General features: G+C 42.3%; 1 long non-coding RNA gene across 2 annotated transcripts in view; it reads right to left on the bottom strand.

Annotated features, from left to right (window-relative positions):
• Window positions 1–14,394: 14,394 nt before the first annotated feature.
• LOC118844992 overlaps window positions 14,395–16,592 on the bottom strand; it is a 36,204-nt gene continuing 34,006 nt past the window's right edge. For both annotated transcript variants that reach the window (XR_005009989.1, XR_005009990.1), the window contains one exon: window positions 14,395–15,988. This is a non-coding gene — a long non-coding RNA (uncharacterized LOC118844992). The remainder of the gene's footprint in view (window positions 15,989–16,592) is intronic.

Below are 16,592 nucleotides of genomic sequence, written 5' to 3'. Positions count from 1 at the left end.
CCCAGGCCATAAATCACTGCCTGACTTGACGGCTTTGCTGAAATGTTTGTTTAAAGAATGAAATCCTCCTGACTTAATATCAGAGCTCTCAGTGTTCCTCAGGCAGGCCCCTGTCTCAGCAGAATCTGCCTGGGGCCTGGGGGGAGGGTCCCTAAAATGTCTAGGCTTTAAATATCTGTCCTGAAGAGGGAAACAATAGCACGGATTATCCAAAACTGTGGATAATCCAAAAGGGCTTTCCATGCCTCTTTGAGATGCAAAAAAAAAGTCTGCAGAACTTTTACCTTCTTGGAGGAGCTCTTCTGTGGCTGTTGCTAGAAGGAGTTTGGGAAAAGCAGTCTGCGTATTGTAGAGAGGTCTGGATTTTGAGTCAGAGGAGATAGTTTCAAGTCCCAGCTCTAACATGTGCTATCGCCGATTTATGTATCAAGTCTTTTAGCCTTTGAACCTTAGTTTCTACATCTCTAAAATAAAGATCACAATAATTGTGCCACCTGCCCAAATAAGAAGTGGCATTTATATAGCATTAATGATTATATTAATATATAATTAATAATTATATATTAATAATAATATCATTTACATAGCATTTTAAGGTTTGTAAACTTTACTTATGTTATCTCATCAAGGGGAGGGAAGAAACAAGCATTTATTAAGCATCTTGTACCAGGTATTGCACTTAAAAATTTATAAATATTATCTCATTTGATCCTGGGAGGTAGATGCTATAATTATCCCCATTTTACATTTTAGGGAACTGAGGCAGACAGCAGTTAAGTGAACTGCCCACGATCACACTGCTAGTAAATGTCTGAGTCAGGATTTGAACTCAGTCTTCCTGACTCCAGGTCCAGCACTTAATCCGTCATACCACCTGTTATTGCTATTATTCGGGGGCATTCAACTCTTTGTGACCCATGGATCATACCATCCATGGAGTTTTCTTGGCAAAGATACTGGAGTGGTTTGCCATTTTCTTCTACAGTGGATTAAGGCAAGCAGAGGTTAGGTGACTTGTCCAGGTTCACACAGCTAGTGAGCATCTGAGGTCGCATTTGAACGCAGGTCTTCCTGACTCCAGGCCCAGCGCTCTATTCACTGAGCCACCTAGCTACCTCTAAAAGTACTGAAAAGTATTTTGGTAACCACGAAATGCTATATAAATGTGAGGTAATTCCCAAAATTGAGACCAGCGGACAGAAGCAAAAGGTCAGCGATAAAGCAGATTGTACGCAGGTAAGCAAAGAGTATGCTCTGTGAGAGAAAACAGTGCCCACCCATCCCAGGATGGCTGTAAGTAGTATTAGCCAGGGCAATGGGTCAGCAGGAATCTTCAAAAACCGACTCTCAGGCTTCTTGTCCCCCAACCCTGCTATTCTGAGAAAGCTGGGGGTGGAATCTGTAAGGATCTACACAAGACTGGAAAAGATGGCCCAAGGGTGGGGCTGGTTCAGGTTCAAAAACAATCCTGGATTTAGAGTTCGAGGTTGCTGTTGTTATTCAGTCATGCCCAAGTCTTCATGACCCCATTTGAGGTTTTCTTGACAAAGACGCTGGACCGGTTTGCCATTTCCTTCTCCAGCTCATTTCACAGATGAGAAAACTGAGGCAAACTGGGCTACGTGACTTGCCCAGGGTCACACAGCTAGTAAGTGTCAGAGGCTGCATTTGAACTCATGAAGTTGTCTTCCTGACTCTAGCCCTCATAGTCTATCTACTGTACCACCCAGCTGTCCCTGAGTTAAAGTTCAAATTCTAGCTTTGCTGCTTACTAGTCATGTGATGTTGGGTGACGAACTTCTCTCCTGTGGCTTTATCCTCCCCCTCGAAAAAAAGAGGTGGTTGGGTTGGACAACCACCAAGGCTGCTCCCAGCTCTATATCCATCCTCTTAGGATCCTTCTGTGGCCCCTAGAGGAACAAGGTGTGTAGTCAAGCCCTGACCTTGCAGTCAGAAGTCCAGCTCTGCCACTTGCTAGCCATATGAGTCACTTAGCCTCACTTTCCCCAGCTGTGGAATGGAGATAATAATATTTGCACACTATCCACCCTGCAGGGTTGTGGTGAGGGCAGTAGTATAGAGGGTGTCCCAAAAGTCTTAGTGCAGTTTGAAGCCGTTAAAACTGAACAGTGCACTAAGATTTTTGGGACACTCTATATGTATTGGGGGAGAGGGGAAGCTTTGGACTTGGAGGCAAAAAAAGAAAAACAAAATTATTTTAGCAGAATATTGAGAGCTAGGAAACTGATTTGCAAGGGGTGGAGGAAATAGCCCTGTGGTTTCACCGCTCTGGGGGGGATGTCCAGAGAAGACAAATTGGTAACTTTTACTGAAGCTTATAGTCATAGGGAGTTGTCTGGGGCAAGTTGCCTGGGGTAAACGACTTATAGAAGAGCACCCCTCTAGTGTCTGTCAGAGGCAGAACTTGAACCCAGTTCTTCCTGACTGAATGATAACCTTCTATCTACTTGACTCTGCCCTGATCGGAGCACACCTAGAGTATTATGTTCAGTTCTGGTCGTCGCTTATTTGGAAGGGCACCAATGAGCTGAAGAATGTCCTGAGAGTGGAGGTCTGTAAGGGTAGGCAACTGGAGACCATTCCTTTGGAGGATCAGTTGAAGACATCAAGCCTGGAAAAGAGAAGGCTCAGGGGAGAAGGACCATCACCAGCCAGGAGGATTGAAATCCTTTTACCTGAACCCAAAGGAATAGCTAGGAGTAGTGAGTAGGGGTTGCAAAAAGCGTATATCAGCTTGATATAAGGAAAAATTTCCTAGCAGTTACACTGTCCAAATTTGGAATGGACTGCCTTGGGAAATAGTGGGTTCTCCCTCATTGGAAGCGTTCAAGTAAAGTCTGAGTGATCCCTTATTGGGTTTGCTGGAGAGAGTGTTCTTGTCCAGATTGGGTTAGACTAGATAACATCAGAGATCCCTTCCAAATCTAGGATTCTTTGAGGATATTTGACAAGAAGCCCAATTGTTCAGCCATTTTTGAGTCACATCCAACTCCTCGTGACTCCATTTGGGGTTGTCTTGGCAAAGATACTGAAGTGGTTTATCATTTCCTTCTCCAGCTCATTTTACAGATGAAGAAACTGAAACAAATGGGTCTAAGTGACTTGCCCAGGGTCACACAGCTAATAAGAATCTGAGGCTGGATTTGAACTCAGGAAGTAGAGTCTTCCTGACTCTAGGCCTGGCACTCTATCCACTGTGTCACCTAGATGCCCCTAACAAGAAGCTAGGCATGGGCAAACTATTCAATGTCATTCAAAAAAATCAATTGAAGTATCTAGCAGGGTATTGTGCTAAGATAAAAATGATAGGTACTGCCCTCAGGAAACTTGAGGGATAGGGACATAATATGCATGTAGACAAGTCCTGTCATTCCTATCTTCACAAAAGCGCATATATATATATATATATATACACACATATACATATATACACACGTGTACATATATACATATATTCGCACGTACATATATGTATGTATACATACATATATACACATACACATATATACATATGTATATGTGAATATATATGTATGTGTGTGTGTATATGAGTGAATTTTTCCTCCGGGGTCTCAAAATCTGGTTTACTACAGCTAACTCTCATGCTTGAATCTCTGACCAGTTCTCTTTTTTACTCCCATAGCTCCCTCTCTTTGACGATGCTTCTGACCCTGGGTGACTGCCCCACCAGAAAAGCTATCACATTGGTCCAGGGGAGGGGTCCAAAGACCCGGTGGGAGGAAGATGAAGGAGATGGTGGGAGAGCAAAGGGGCATGCCTGCTGGAGTGCGTCTCTGCCCTATCAGCTATGCCCAGTACTTTCTGGAACTGGCTCTCTATCTGCTAGATAGGTTATCTTTTTCTAGACAAGTAGCTCTGCTATTAGGTGTCATGACTGTAGGGGTAAGAGATGTGGAGAAACTCTTCTCCCCAGCATCCTGGTTTCTGGAATATATGGCTCCTCTACAACTATCTCAAAGGCATCTCTCTCCAGGGCTTAGCTATTTAAAGCCTTGCAAAAACACGTATAAGCTTTGCTTGTCCAATGAAGTTGCTCCAGTTAATTCCATGAGAGAAATATGTTTATATTCAATAAAGCAATCACCTGTGATAACACCTCTTTAACATATTAATGCCTCATTATTTCTCTTATCCATCCTTTGCTTTCTTTGATTCAATCAACTATTTGGTGAGGGTTCCAAATCCTCCCTTCCCTAAACTCTCATTCCCAGTTAAACATTTATTGTTCCCAGGGTGCTTTTTGGCAAGGCTCATATAGCACATTTCACAAACAATACAGAAATTAAATTTCTTCCACAAGGATATAGACCTATGTTGACTGGTAAGCCTGGGTTTTACATTTACTTTCAAATTTGTGGTTAAACAATTTTAACAAAATGACATCATTTTACAAAACATTCATGGGCTACCGCCTGTCTTGGTGCTTGCAAAGGTCTGCCCCAACCCAAAGATAACAAAAAAAAAAAGAAAAAGAAAATCAAGCTAGCCCCTCTCTCATTCCCAGAGCAAGAAAGCCTGGTCCCTACAGAACTCCCAAAACATATGGGATGCTCCTTTCAGAGATTAGGGACATTTGGTCCACTGGAAGTTACCTTTTTACTTTGCACTGAAAAACTAAGTTGTCCCAAGTTTAAAATTCTTCTGGGTCCCTGTAACAAATAGGGCAACTCAAATAGAGGTTCAAACTAACTTTCCATTAGGATAAACTGAGCTGAATTTTGAGGGCTGCTTGGAGGTAGGGAGGTAGGGCATTCCAGGGGTGAGGGACAGCCTAGGCAAAGGCACGGACATGCAAAAAGAAATGTCACATTAAGGAACAGGAAATAGGATCGTTTGGCTGGACCCATGAATGTGTAGAAAGGATAAATGTGCAATAAGTCTGGAAAGGTAGACAAGTAAGACTGTGAAGCACTTTAACTGTCAAAGATAGGAGTTTATGGTTTAGCCTAGGACAATAAGGAGACACTGGAGTTTTTTGAGCAGGAGATTGACCATGCGGTCAGGCCTGTTCATTAGGAAAACCACTTTGGCAGCTGTGTGGAAGATGGATTGGAGTGAGGAGGGACATAAATCATGGAAACCAATTAGAAACCTATTGAAATATTCCAGGTGAGAAGCGATGAGGGCCTGAACTAAAATGACAGCCATATGAGCAGAGAAAATAAGACCAAGTCAGATATTGTGGAGGTAGAAATGGCAAGATTTAGCAACCAATGGGATGTGTGAGGTGAGGGACACCAAGGTGTCAAGTATGACTGCAAGGCTGTGAACCTAGGTCACTGGAAGAATGGTGAGCCCCTGGACAGATTTTGGGGAATTTGGAAGAGGAGTGGTTTTGAAAAGAGGAATAATACATTTTAGCTTGGACCTGTTGAGTTTTGAAGAATCTATGGGGCATCCAGATCAAAATGCCCAAGAATCAACTGGTGATGTGACTCTGGAGTTCAGAAGAACTAGGAGTCACCTGCATAGAGATAATAATTAAACCCATAGCAGCCAATAAGTTCAAATAAGAAAACATTGAGAGAAAAGAAGGCCCCAGACAGAGCTCACAGCTAGAGAGCAGGACATGAATGATGATCCAATAAAGGAGAATGAGAAGGAGCAGCCAGATGTAGGAAGAGAACCAAGAGAGCAGTGTCACCAAAAATCGGAGAGGAGAAAGTATATAAGCAGGGAAGGCAATCAGCAGTGCAATGCTACAGCGAATTCAAGAAGGAAGAAGGAGGAGAAAAGGGCTTTGGATTTAGCAATTAAGAGTCCCTGGTAACTTTGGACAGAGCAGTTTTAGGTAAGCGATGAGGTCAGAAGCCAGACTAAAAGGGAAAAGAGAATTGAACCAGGAAGCTGGGCTCTATCCCTACTCTGGCTCCAACTCTGTACACTGGAGGCAGATATTCAATCTCTCGGAACCTGTTTCCTCACCTATAAAATTAGGGCACCGTATAGGATGATTTCCTTTTATTGTTCCTAAAATCAGCCTTAGGATCTGTCACAACAAAGATTAGATGGCAATAGGAAAAAGCCAATGAGGATGTGGGGTGGGGTAGAATATAAAGAGAGTAGGACAAGGGTCAGGGTCTAAGATTAACAGGATAGATGAGATCAATATCTAATAGGCTGTCGGCCCGAAATCAGCCAAAGTCCAGAGTGCAGGATAGGAGTTGGGGACCAGGCCTCAACAGTCAAGAAAGGAAGGAAATAGAGCCTACTATGTGCCAGGGTGTTCAGGAAGGACTAGCACATCTGGTGTGAGGGCTTGCTGAGCCCTTTTCAGAGCTGCTCATCCATCTTTGGTGTCCACCTCTTATCCAAATCTGACCTACAGCTCCAAGAAGCTATAGTATGCACAGTGGCTACACTCCAGTAAAACCATCCGGGGAGATGAGAGCAACCAACAGACCTCAAACCCATCACTGAGTTAGGGGGATGTCTGGCCCAGGCACGCAAAGACTTTCCCTGCCGAATGAGTGCATGAGAACATTTGCTCCAGGGGCCACAAAAGCCACTCAAGCAGGCTCTGTGGAGCGCTTAGAGCTTGGTCAGACATCGAAGATGCCAAGGTCACACGCTCCACCCTGGGCCGTTGCCAGTTGTCTTTACTTTTGTCCTGTCACTGGGCTTCGATGACTCTGGAAGAGAGGTTGATGCTGATGACTATGCAGCTGCTTCACTTAAATCCGATTCCCTTGAAAGTCAAGACATCACCTCGTGATCTCATTGCTCCTCTTCTGAAATGAAGGACCAACAACAGTTTCATGCCAGGGACTGCGCTAAGCACCTTACTTTATTTGATCCTCACAACAACCCTGGGAGGTAGGTGCTAGTATTATCCCCTTTACAACTGAGGAAACTGACAGAGGTCAAGTGACTTGCCCAGGGTCCCACTGCTAGTAAGTATATGAGTTAGAATTTGAACTCAGTTCTTCTTGACTCCAGGCCCAGCACTCTATCTACTGGACTCCTTCTGGCAAGGTGTATAACTTGAAGTCAGGGACAGCTATGAAGACGGTCACAAAAGCTAACCTAATACATTGACTATTGGGGCTTTAAAGTACTGTCATCATTCCAGCAGACCCATTTTACACAGAAGAGACTGAGGCCCAGGGAGGGGAAGGCACATAGGGCTCAAGGTTATACAGCGATTCAGCAGCACAATCAAGATTACAAACTGTCTCCTTACTCCACACTGAGTGCCTTTTCCATTATAGAGCAGGGGCGGCATGCTTCTTCTGCCTTCTGGAATAATTTCTGCTAACTGCAGGCAGCTCTGAATCTATAGGTGTGTGCAAGTATATGCAGCTAGAAGGAGAGTCAGAGACCTGCAGGTGCACAGACCCCTGTCCTGGTGGGATTTGGGGGAGGCCTTAACCCAGGACCTGGGACGGCTGCAGGAGAGGGTCTGTGATGGCATCAGTAGCAGAGTCATTGACTGTGCATCTAACGGGGCTGTAACAGGGTCTAAATAACACAGCTTCAGACCAGGCATGTGATAGGGGCCTTGATGGAGTGTGCCCTGGACACGTACCAAGGTCTGTGATAAGGTATAGGATGGAGGCTGTAGTATTTAAGCCAACCAAGGCCTTTTCCCTAAATTAGAAACAGTATCTGGCCAGGCATGCAGCTCAAGCTGCTCAGAGCAGGAAAAAAACCTGGCTTTGCCTTCAGGGTCTCCTTCCTAGGGAGGCATTGCCACCTGGTGGCCAAGTCTGAGAGATGCACTCAACAGGAAGTTAGGATAAATTCCAGCCTTCTGACCCTTCTGTGCAGTAGACACCCTCAGGCCTTCTCTTTCCCAATTTCAGCTTTCCGGACAGGAGAGGACTCTGAACCAGTGAATCCCGAAGAATCAGTGGGGTCCTCAAGCAGGACCCCCATCTCAGAAGGTCTCAATCAGTCAGTCATGAAGTATTTAAGTCCTTACTATGTGTCAGGCTCTGGGCTAACTGCTAGGGATACAAAGAAAGGCCAGAAGTAATCCCTGCCCCCCAGGAGATCACATTTGAATGTCCCCTCTCTCCACTTTTATCGCCATACACACACCTCCAGGATATCAGAATCCTACCCATAGACCCAGCAACTGGGCTCAGCCCATCCATTCTGAGGGGATTCTGGGTTCAATGAAAGAAACAATCGCGATCTTTGCAAAGTACAGGAATAGGAATAGGGAAACTGTCTGTGATGGGGGAAACCCAGCTTCCCGCTCCCTTCTCCCCTTGCCCTAAACCCCTCACCCCTCAGGAGGTCCCAGGCTGATGGTGCCTTGGAACAAGTACATACAACAAGACCACAATGAGAAGCACCAACAAACATTCAGGCATATCTGAGGAATCGTGGCAAACAGAAGCGCTGCTCATCTACAGTCGAGCAAATCTCCCCGTTTTCAAAAAAGTAAAGAAGGTGAATACTTCAAACCTATAAGCTGGCGGTGAATCTGACATAACTCCTGAAAAAATTCTAGTGCGTATTTTAAAAGACAGTTCTAAAGTACTAAAGGAATGGGCAACCCTTACAAGGGATCCTGGGTCCCTTAACAAGTCCTACCTGAAGAGCACTGGTTAAAGGAGCAGTGGCTACCTGGAACTGCTCCAATGGCATCCTCTAGTGGGATGTCCCAATGCTCTAAGGTTGGCCCTGTGCCGTTTAACATTTTTATCAGTGACTTGGGTGGAAGGCGGAGATGGCATGCTTATGAAACTTACAGAATACACAGCTGCTGGGAAGGATAGCTAATGGACGACAGTCAAGGCTCAAAACAATAATTGGTGGTAAATCATGTCAAAGATGTCTTCATTCACGTCACTCTTTTAAGCCTTGGCAGTTGGGATATCCCCCTTATCCCTTGATCTTCTGACTGACCTTAAGCTGCTGACAGCTCCCAGCTGATGCTGATACTTCCTGCCTTGGCAACAATCCCACTTGGGAAGCAGCAGACACTCCCCCTAACTAGATGGCAGACTCTTTAACTTTGGGATTTGTGGCTGTCTTTGTATCCTCACGTAGAAAACATCCAATACCATTAGCACAATAGGTATGTGACAAATTCTTGTCGAATTGAATTGCCTCCAAAAGGAATGGGATTGGTCAGGAGGTGACCAGGCTGAGATACTGATTCCCCATCTAGTCTCAGTGAAGCTAGACTACAATATACTTCAATGCTTTCAATCAATGGTTCCCAACCTCTTTAAATGTAAGAAGGGAGCATCAGGACCGTTAGTGGAGTCCTGCATCCCAACTTAAAGCACTCATCATTAACTGAGGGAAAAAAGCTACTGTTCAAAGGAAGAAGTTCTGGGAGTCAGAATCCTGTGGGATTTACTGTATCAGGAACAAGGGTGTGCATGTTTAACAACTGGCTCTGGGGAAAAAATACACAAGACACCTTTTTATTATTTGTTATATATCACATAAAATAATTAATTAATATAGTATTAGCTATTATTATATGTTTCATTATTAACATTTTAGGGCAGTTAGGTGTGCAGTGGATAGAGTGACAGACCTGAAGTCAGGAAGACTCATCTTTGTGAGTTCAAATATGGCCTCAGACATCTACTAGCTGTGTGACCCTGGGCAAGTCACTTAACCCTGTTTGCCTCAGTTTCCTCATCTGTAAAATGAACTAGAGAAGGAAATGGTAAACCCTTCCAATATCTTTGCTGAGAAAATCCCAAATGGGATCCCAAAGAGTCAGACACAACTGAAAAATAACTAACATTTTCTACTTTATTACGTCTAAACAATCAATAAAACAATGTCTCAAGCCCTGATTTGTTGTGTTTGCTCATTTTCAAGGTATAAATGCTCGTGTTGAAAATTTAACAATCATCTCTACTCTGACAGAATGAACTGGGTCCAGGACACCCCCAAAATGTACTCGTAAAAGAAGACAGAAGAGAGGTGGGGAGCCACATGAAGAGATGATTTCTGGGGTTTTGCTCTGCTGTCATGAGCAGTCCATCTGAAGCATGGTCTACTGAGCAGGAATTGATGTTAAGGGCTCTAGGGACTGCAGAAGACAGGAGGCAAGGACATTAACTTCACCTTGAGGGAATTAACCTAGAACTAGGCTAGAACTGAAGTTGAGAACACTGCCTAATGGGACCATAGTAGATCTCCATAGCTGCTACTGAGAGCACACTGAGAGAAGCAGGTCTGAGTTTCCACCCACATACCGAGGGATCATTTCCCAGCCTATCCTCTTGTAAGCTTTCCCCAAGAGGTCTCTTTCCCATCCACCACCTTAGGAGGTAGAACCCATTTATGTACGGGGGAAGAGGATGATTCCACTACTTGATACCCTCTTGTGATTTATAATTCAGTTTTACATCTTAACTGTTCAGGATGTGTGACTCTTGCAGAATCTATAAATGATAACAATAGCTAACAAATTGCCTTACATGTTATTTCATTTGATCCTCGCAATATTATCCCCATTTTACAGATAAGAAAAATGAAGCCTAGAGCACTCTATTTAGGAGTTTCATAGATTTCTCCCCATATTCCCTTAGATATTTTTAAATTATAATTTCTTTCTTTCCCTCTATCTCTTTCCCCTTAGTCAATTGTAATAGCTAGAAAAGGCAAGAGGGTCTTTGTGCCATACCGTGTCATGTGTGTTTGGAGTTAGGAAGCTAGAGATAAAGATGGGGGCAGATAGGAGTTGGGGTGGAATAGGAAGCAGCCCAGGTCAGCACTCCCACTGTTAGATGTTCTGGTAGTGGTAGAGGAAGATATGGTGGGAGAGGTTGAAACTAAGCTGATGACGATAACATGATGAGATCCAAGAGAAAGCATTGTCATCGCCACAAAAATTAGAAGAAAAAAAAAGACTGTGCTTAGCCCTTACCCCAAATCAAGTCTAAACACTGTGATCCCTTTGATGTTATCAACTGAGCACTTGAGCCTTCACTGTAACACATGTGACCTACCTACAGAGAAGGTGCTGGACTTGGAATCAGAAGACTTGGATTCCAATCCCAACTTTGACACTTATGAACTCGATGACCCTAGGCTGGCTATACTTCTCTAAACTTGCCTACCTCACAGGGCTGTTGTGAAGAAAATACTGTGCAAACCTTAGAAGTACAATAAAAATGCAAGTTGTTATTATCGCAAATTAAATATTGAGAACAAAATCTTCTGGCACCATTGGCATTTTAAAAAAAATAATGATGATAGAAGTGTCCCTCTTGTTTCACATTGTGCCCTCAGCAACTGCCTACCATACTTATGCCTAGTTCTGACTCTGATATAGACCAAATAGTACCAGGAGGCTCCTTTGGCCTCTGATAACACTTTCTACATCACCCTTCCCAAGAAGACTGAATATATCATATCGACAGCAAGCAAAGGCCAGAGCTTCCCTTCTTAAGAAGAGTATTCTGCCCAAAGAAATCAAAAAAGGGGGAAAGGACCCTTATGTACAAAAATATTTATAATAACTTATTTGGGAGTGGCAAAGAACTGGAAAGTAAAGGTATGGTCATAAGTTGGGGAATGGCTGTACAAATTATGGCGTGGCAGGGATCAACATGCAGAAAAGGATTAGACCCCTGATCTGGGGAGTCCTGAGCTGCTGAGGGTGAGGGGATGAACTGGAGCACACATCAGTTGACTTCTGGGCAGGATGCTACCCAGCTTATGGGAATACATTCCTTTAAGGGGATGGTTGCTGAGTACATCTTTTTTTTTCATTTCCTCTTATGCTCTATAAATGCTTTTGCTGATTCCATTATCTCAAAATATGCTGCATGGTACATAGGAGAAATGGTTGGACTATGAATCAGGAAACCTGTGTTGCAATTCATTTCAGATACTTATTAGCCTCAGTTTCGTCATTTGTAAAATAAGAAAAAAATAATATTTGTGCTACCTGTGTCATAAAGTTATTGTAAGTAAAGCACTTTGCAAATCTTCAAGCACTATGTAAATGTAAATTGTCATTATTATCTGCCCAGGTTTCTGTGAGCTTAGTAATAACCAAACACCTAGATACGAGCTGACTTTAGAATTTCCAGGTAAAACTCCCGTGTAGGTGGTTGAGCAAAATGCACTGAACTTACCAGAAAATAGCACCTCCCCCAAAGCATGAATCTAAGTCTATGAAGGAGGAACACTGACTAGTCCATAAGTAATATTGTAGAAGTTCATGTGAACTGCATACAGATTATTTAAAGATATTTATTGTATATTGGTTCAAGCTACAGTGACCCGCTTTAACATTACAGGAATCCATTGAAGGCATTTTGTTTTTTTTAATCTAGGTTGCTTTGAAATCTGGGGTTTAGGCTCCAGCGATTTTTTTAAAATGTGTGTGTAGACCACAAATTTTAGTAGCATTTCATTGAGTTCATACCTTGATAACAGTCCAGGTAATTTAAACTCACATGACTGAGCTGAAATGAACTACATTCTTGTTTATGTTAAAGTTGTATCGTATACTTATGTGCTGGGATGAACAGGTATCATGGTTACTCAGGAATTAGAGAATTGGTTCTCAGTGTTAGGACTACACCAACCTCAAAGACTATTAAATTGGAATGCAGCCACGGGCTGTGGTGATGAGAATATTGAAGGGATATTGCACCATGCATGTTGTGGACTCCGCAAGGGCTGGGGTGGGGGTAGAAAGACATTCAAGAAGAATGACAAATCCATTGCTGCATTTGTGAAATGACTGAAACTTTGAAGCTCTCTGATAAAAAAAAAAAAAGATGAAGAAAGAAATTGGAAATGAATTTCTAAACCTCCAGTTGGTGACCAAGACTTGGTGATTTCAGCAGAACATACTGAAAACAAAGTAAAATATCTACTAACAACACCCTCCCCAGCAGCCAGTGACCCAGTGCTAACACCTTCATCTTTTGGCAATAGTTTGCTGGCAATACAAGTGTAACAACAGCTTTAATAACCTCTTAAACAGAAACTATAGATGCTGTTACTGTATCTTTAAGATGTTATAGAGCTTTAAGGGATTGGCTGCCTGTCATTTGGGAGAGACTGTTAATGGTAAAAGATTGAGAGGAACTGTGAGGAGAGAGAGAGAAGGGTGATGGAGAAAACATCTTTGCTTGGAGAATTGTTTTAACCCTTACTGGATCTTGTAATTGTAAAGAGCATTCCTTCAGGAGCCTGTGGGGAAACTGGAGCACTATGAATGTTTTTTTAAAACAATGTTTTATTTTTCCCCCAATTACATGTAAAAACAATTTTTAACATTTTTTTAAAGTTTTGAGTTTCAAATTCTATCCCTCACTCTCTCTCCTCCCCCCTCCCCAAGATGTTAAGCAATATGATATAGGTTATACATGTGCAATCATGTGAAACATTTCCATATTAGTCATTTTGTGCAAGAAGACAAGAAAGAAAGAAAGAGTGAAGGAAAGAAAGAAAGAAAGAAAGAAAGAAAGAAAGAAAGAAAGAAAGAAAGAAAGAAAGAAAGAAGAAAGGAAGGAAGGAAAGAAAGAAGGAAGGAAGAAAGGAAGGAAGTAAGGAAGGGGGAGGAAGGAAGGAAGGAAGAAAAAAAGAAAGAAGGAAGGAAGGAAGGAAAGGAAGGAAAGAAGGAAGGGACGGAAGGAAGAAAGGAAGGAAGGAAGGAAGGAAGGAAGGAAGGAAGGAAAGAAGGAAGGAAGAAAGAAAGAAAAAAGAAAGAAAAAAGAAAGGAAGGAAGGAAAGAAGGAAGGAAGGGAAGGAGGGGGGAGGGAGGGAGGAAAGAAAGAAAGAAAAAAGAAAGAAAAAAAGAAAGAGAAGGAAAGAAAGAAAGAGAGAGAGAGAAAGAAAGAAAGAAAAGAATGCTTCAGGGCAGTTAGGTTGTGCAGTGAGTAGAACACTGGCCCTGGATTCAGGAGGATCTCAGTTCAAATCCAGCCTCAGACACTTGACACATTTACTAGCTTCGTGAATTTGGGCAAGTCACTTAACCCCAATTGCCCTGCCTTCACCCCTCCAAAAAAAAAAAAAAGAAAAGAAAGAATGCTTCAGTCTGTAGTCAGACATCAGTCCTTTCTCTGGAGGAAGATAGCATTTTTCATGAGTCCTTTGGTATTGTCTTGGATCATTGTGTTGCTGAGAATAGTGAAGTCATTTACAATTCTTCATCATACGATGTTCCTGTTACTGTGTACAACATTCTCTTGGTTCTGCTCACTTCACTTTGTATCAGCTCATGTAAGTCTTTCCAGGTTTTTCTAAAATCATCTTGTTTGTCATTTCTTATAGCGCGATAATATTCCATTACAATGACATACCACAATTTTTTCAGCCATTCCCCAATTGATGGACATCCCCTCAGTTTCCTATTCATAGACACCACAAAAAGAACTGCTATAAATATTTTTTTATCTCCTTGGGATACAGACTTAGCAGTGGTACTGCAGGATCAAAGGGTATGCACAGTTTTATAGCCCTTTGGCCATAGTACATGAAAGGTTTTAATGAAAATACCGCCATGCCATTTATTTGTTTTTGTTTTTACTGTTTTATTATTTATTGCAGCAATTTTAACTGTCGTTTAGGAAAAATACCTATTATGGCTAGAAAGAAACTATTAGAGGACAGAGAGGAAGAACTTAATCCTTGAGGGAGCTTGGTTTAACCCTTATGCTGCAAGTAAATGAGAGAAGACTGGGTATCTTGCCTGTAATATTAAGAGCTGAATTGTGTGTGACTGTATGCCAGAAGTGAGAAGTCACAAGTAAGAATGATATTTGGAGGTGACTCTGGCTGTGATCTTTCTCATAACTAAAACATAAATGGTATATTTATATCTTGTGTTTTTGTTGGTTACACATACTGTAGACAGTAATTTTGATATTTATTTAAACCTAGGAGATTAGAGGTTTTGATATTTATAAGGAGATAAGTTACTAGAAAAAAAGATTTCTCCAGTTTATTAAATAAATGATATTTTATAAACTGGGGGAGGGGGCACAGAGCTAATTGATTGATTAATGGGAGAAAGGTTACAGTTTTAGTAAGAATAAGAAAATATACACACACCCTAGATTACTTCAGAATTAGGATTATGAGAATCAGTATGATAGAGTCAAGGAGTAGGCTGAGGGCTGATCAGACCTAAAGTTTTGTTACACAAGCATTAGCTTACATTGTAATACAGACTGGGAAGCTAAGGATATTTAGTTGTTTAATATTTTAAAATATAAAAATCAATCTTAGCTCACCAGCTGTACACAAATAGGTTGAGGGCAGTAATTCATCAACCCCTGGTATAGGTTGTTATTCAAGCAGTATAATCAGGGGTGAGGCAGCAAGGTTCTAAGGAAAATGAAAGTTGTTCTTTGGAGACCATGACCAGTTACCTAAAGAGGAAGCCTTTGATATTGGGTTTGAACATATCACAGACACGGCAACAAACTTGTTCAGAGAATCGAAGACTAATGCTAGAGAGCCTCAGGAGTCCCGTTGTTGATATTACACACACAGTGAAGATGTGATACTGTCAGGGGACAGCGCAGTAATGTTTGTGGATGGAGAATAGCCGATTTAATCTAAGGGCTGAGGACACCTAAATAAAGTTCCTATCTACTTCCCAACTGGTGCAAGAGAAGGCCTCTGAATTTATGCTAAAGTTAGAGAAGTTGCTGTTGGAGGTACAGTGCCTTGGAGCACATGGATTACATTAGGGAGTCTGCACACAATGTCATGCTATCACGCACCCACAGCAGCATAAGTGGTGGAAACTCCCTACCCTAGTCCCACAGCTGCTCAGAACCGATCTAGGTCAACAAGGAGGTAAAGGAAAGAGTATGTTGACATAGATAACATTAAGACAACAAAACATGGCCCTATAATACTCCAGGCAACCCCCTCAGGTGTTGTCTCTTGAGACCAAAGTAGCACCTTTGCTGATGAAGTTCATGGCAGATTTCTGTTTGCTGAGCCACTGTTGTTTCTTCTAGAGTGATAAGAAGCTTCTCTGGTTTCCCTGCAACAGAATGTTGCAATGGTAAGGATTAAGGAGTGTCCCACCACCTTAGGTAGTATATAACAGGTACCAATTATATTCTAGGCATTTTATGAAGGACGACTGCAGTGTACAGTGGCAGCTAGGTGGCACAGTAGATAAAGCTTCAGGCCTAGAGTCAGAAAGACTCATTTTCCTGAGTTCAAATCTAGCCTCAGACACTTAGTAGTGGTGTGACCCCGGGCAAGTCATTTAACCCTGTTTGCCTTGGTTTCCTCAACTGTAAAAATGAGCTGGAAAAGGAAATGTCAAACCACTACAGTACCTTTGCCAAGAAAACTCCAAATGGGGTCACGAAGAGTCAGACATGACAGCAAAATGATTAAACAACTTACAGTATAGCCAAGTAAGGGTTAATCCTTTGTGAGCTGATGTAACAGCAATGTTACTGGCAGCTACTGTGGCTGTGTAAGGCCAATAACACCAGCACACAGGAGGGCTGCTAGCACAAGTTCTTTGATCTGCTTTTTAAAGGAAAGCAACTTTAAGGGGTTAATAATCTCACTTTAATTAAACATACATATGTCATTCACTTAGTTCAGAGGGAAAAGTCAGCACCCTGAAC

This window comes from Trichosurus vulpecula, chromosome 3 (genome assembly GCF_011100635.1).
Source record: "Trichosurus vulpecula isolate mTriVul1 chromosome 3, mTriVul1.pri, whole genome shotgun sequence".
NCBI lineage: Eukaryota > Metazoa > Chordata > Mammalia > Diprotodontia > Phalangeridae > Trichosurus > Trichosurus vulpecula.
This window is presented reverse-complemented; position numbering and strand designations above follow the sequence as displayed.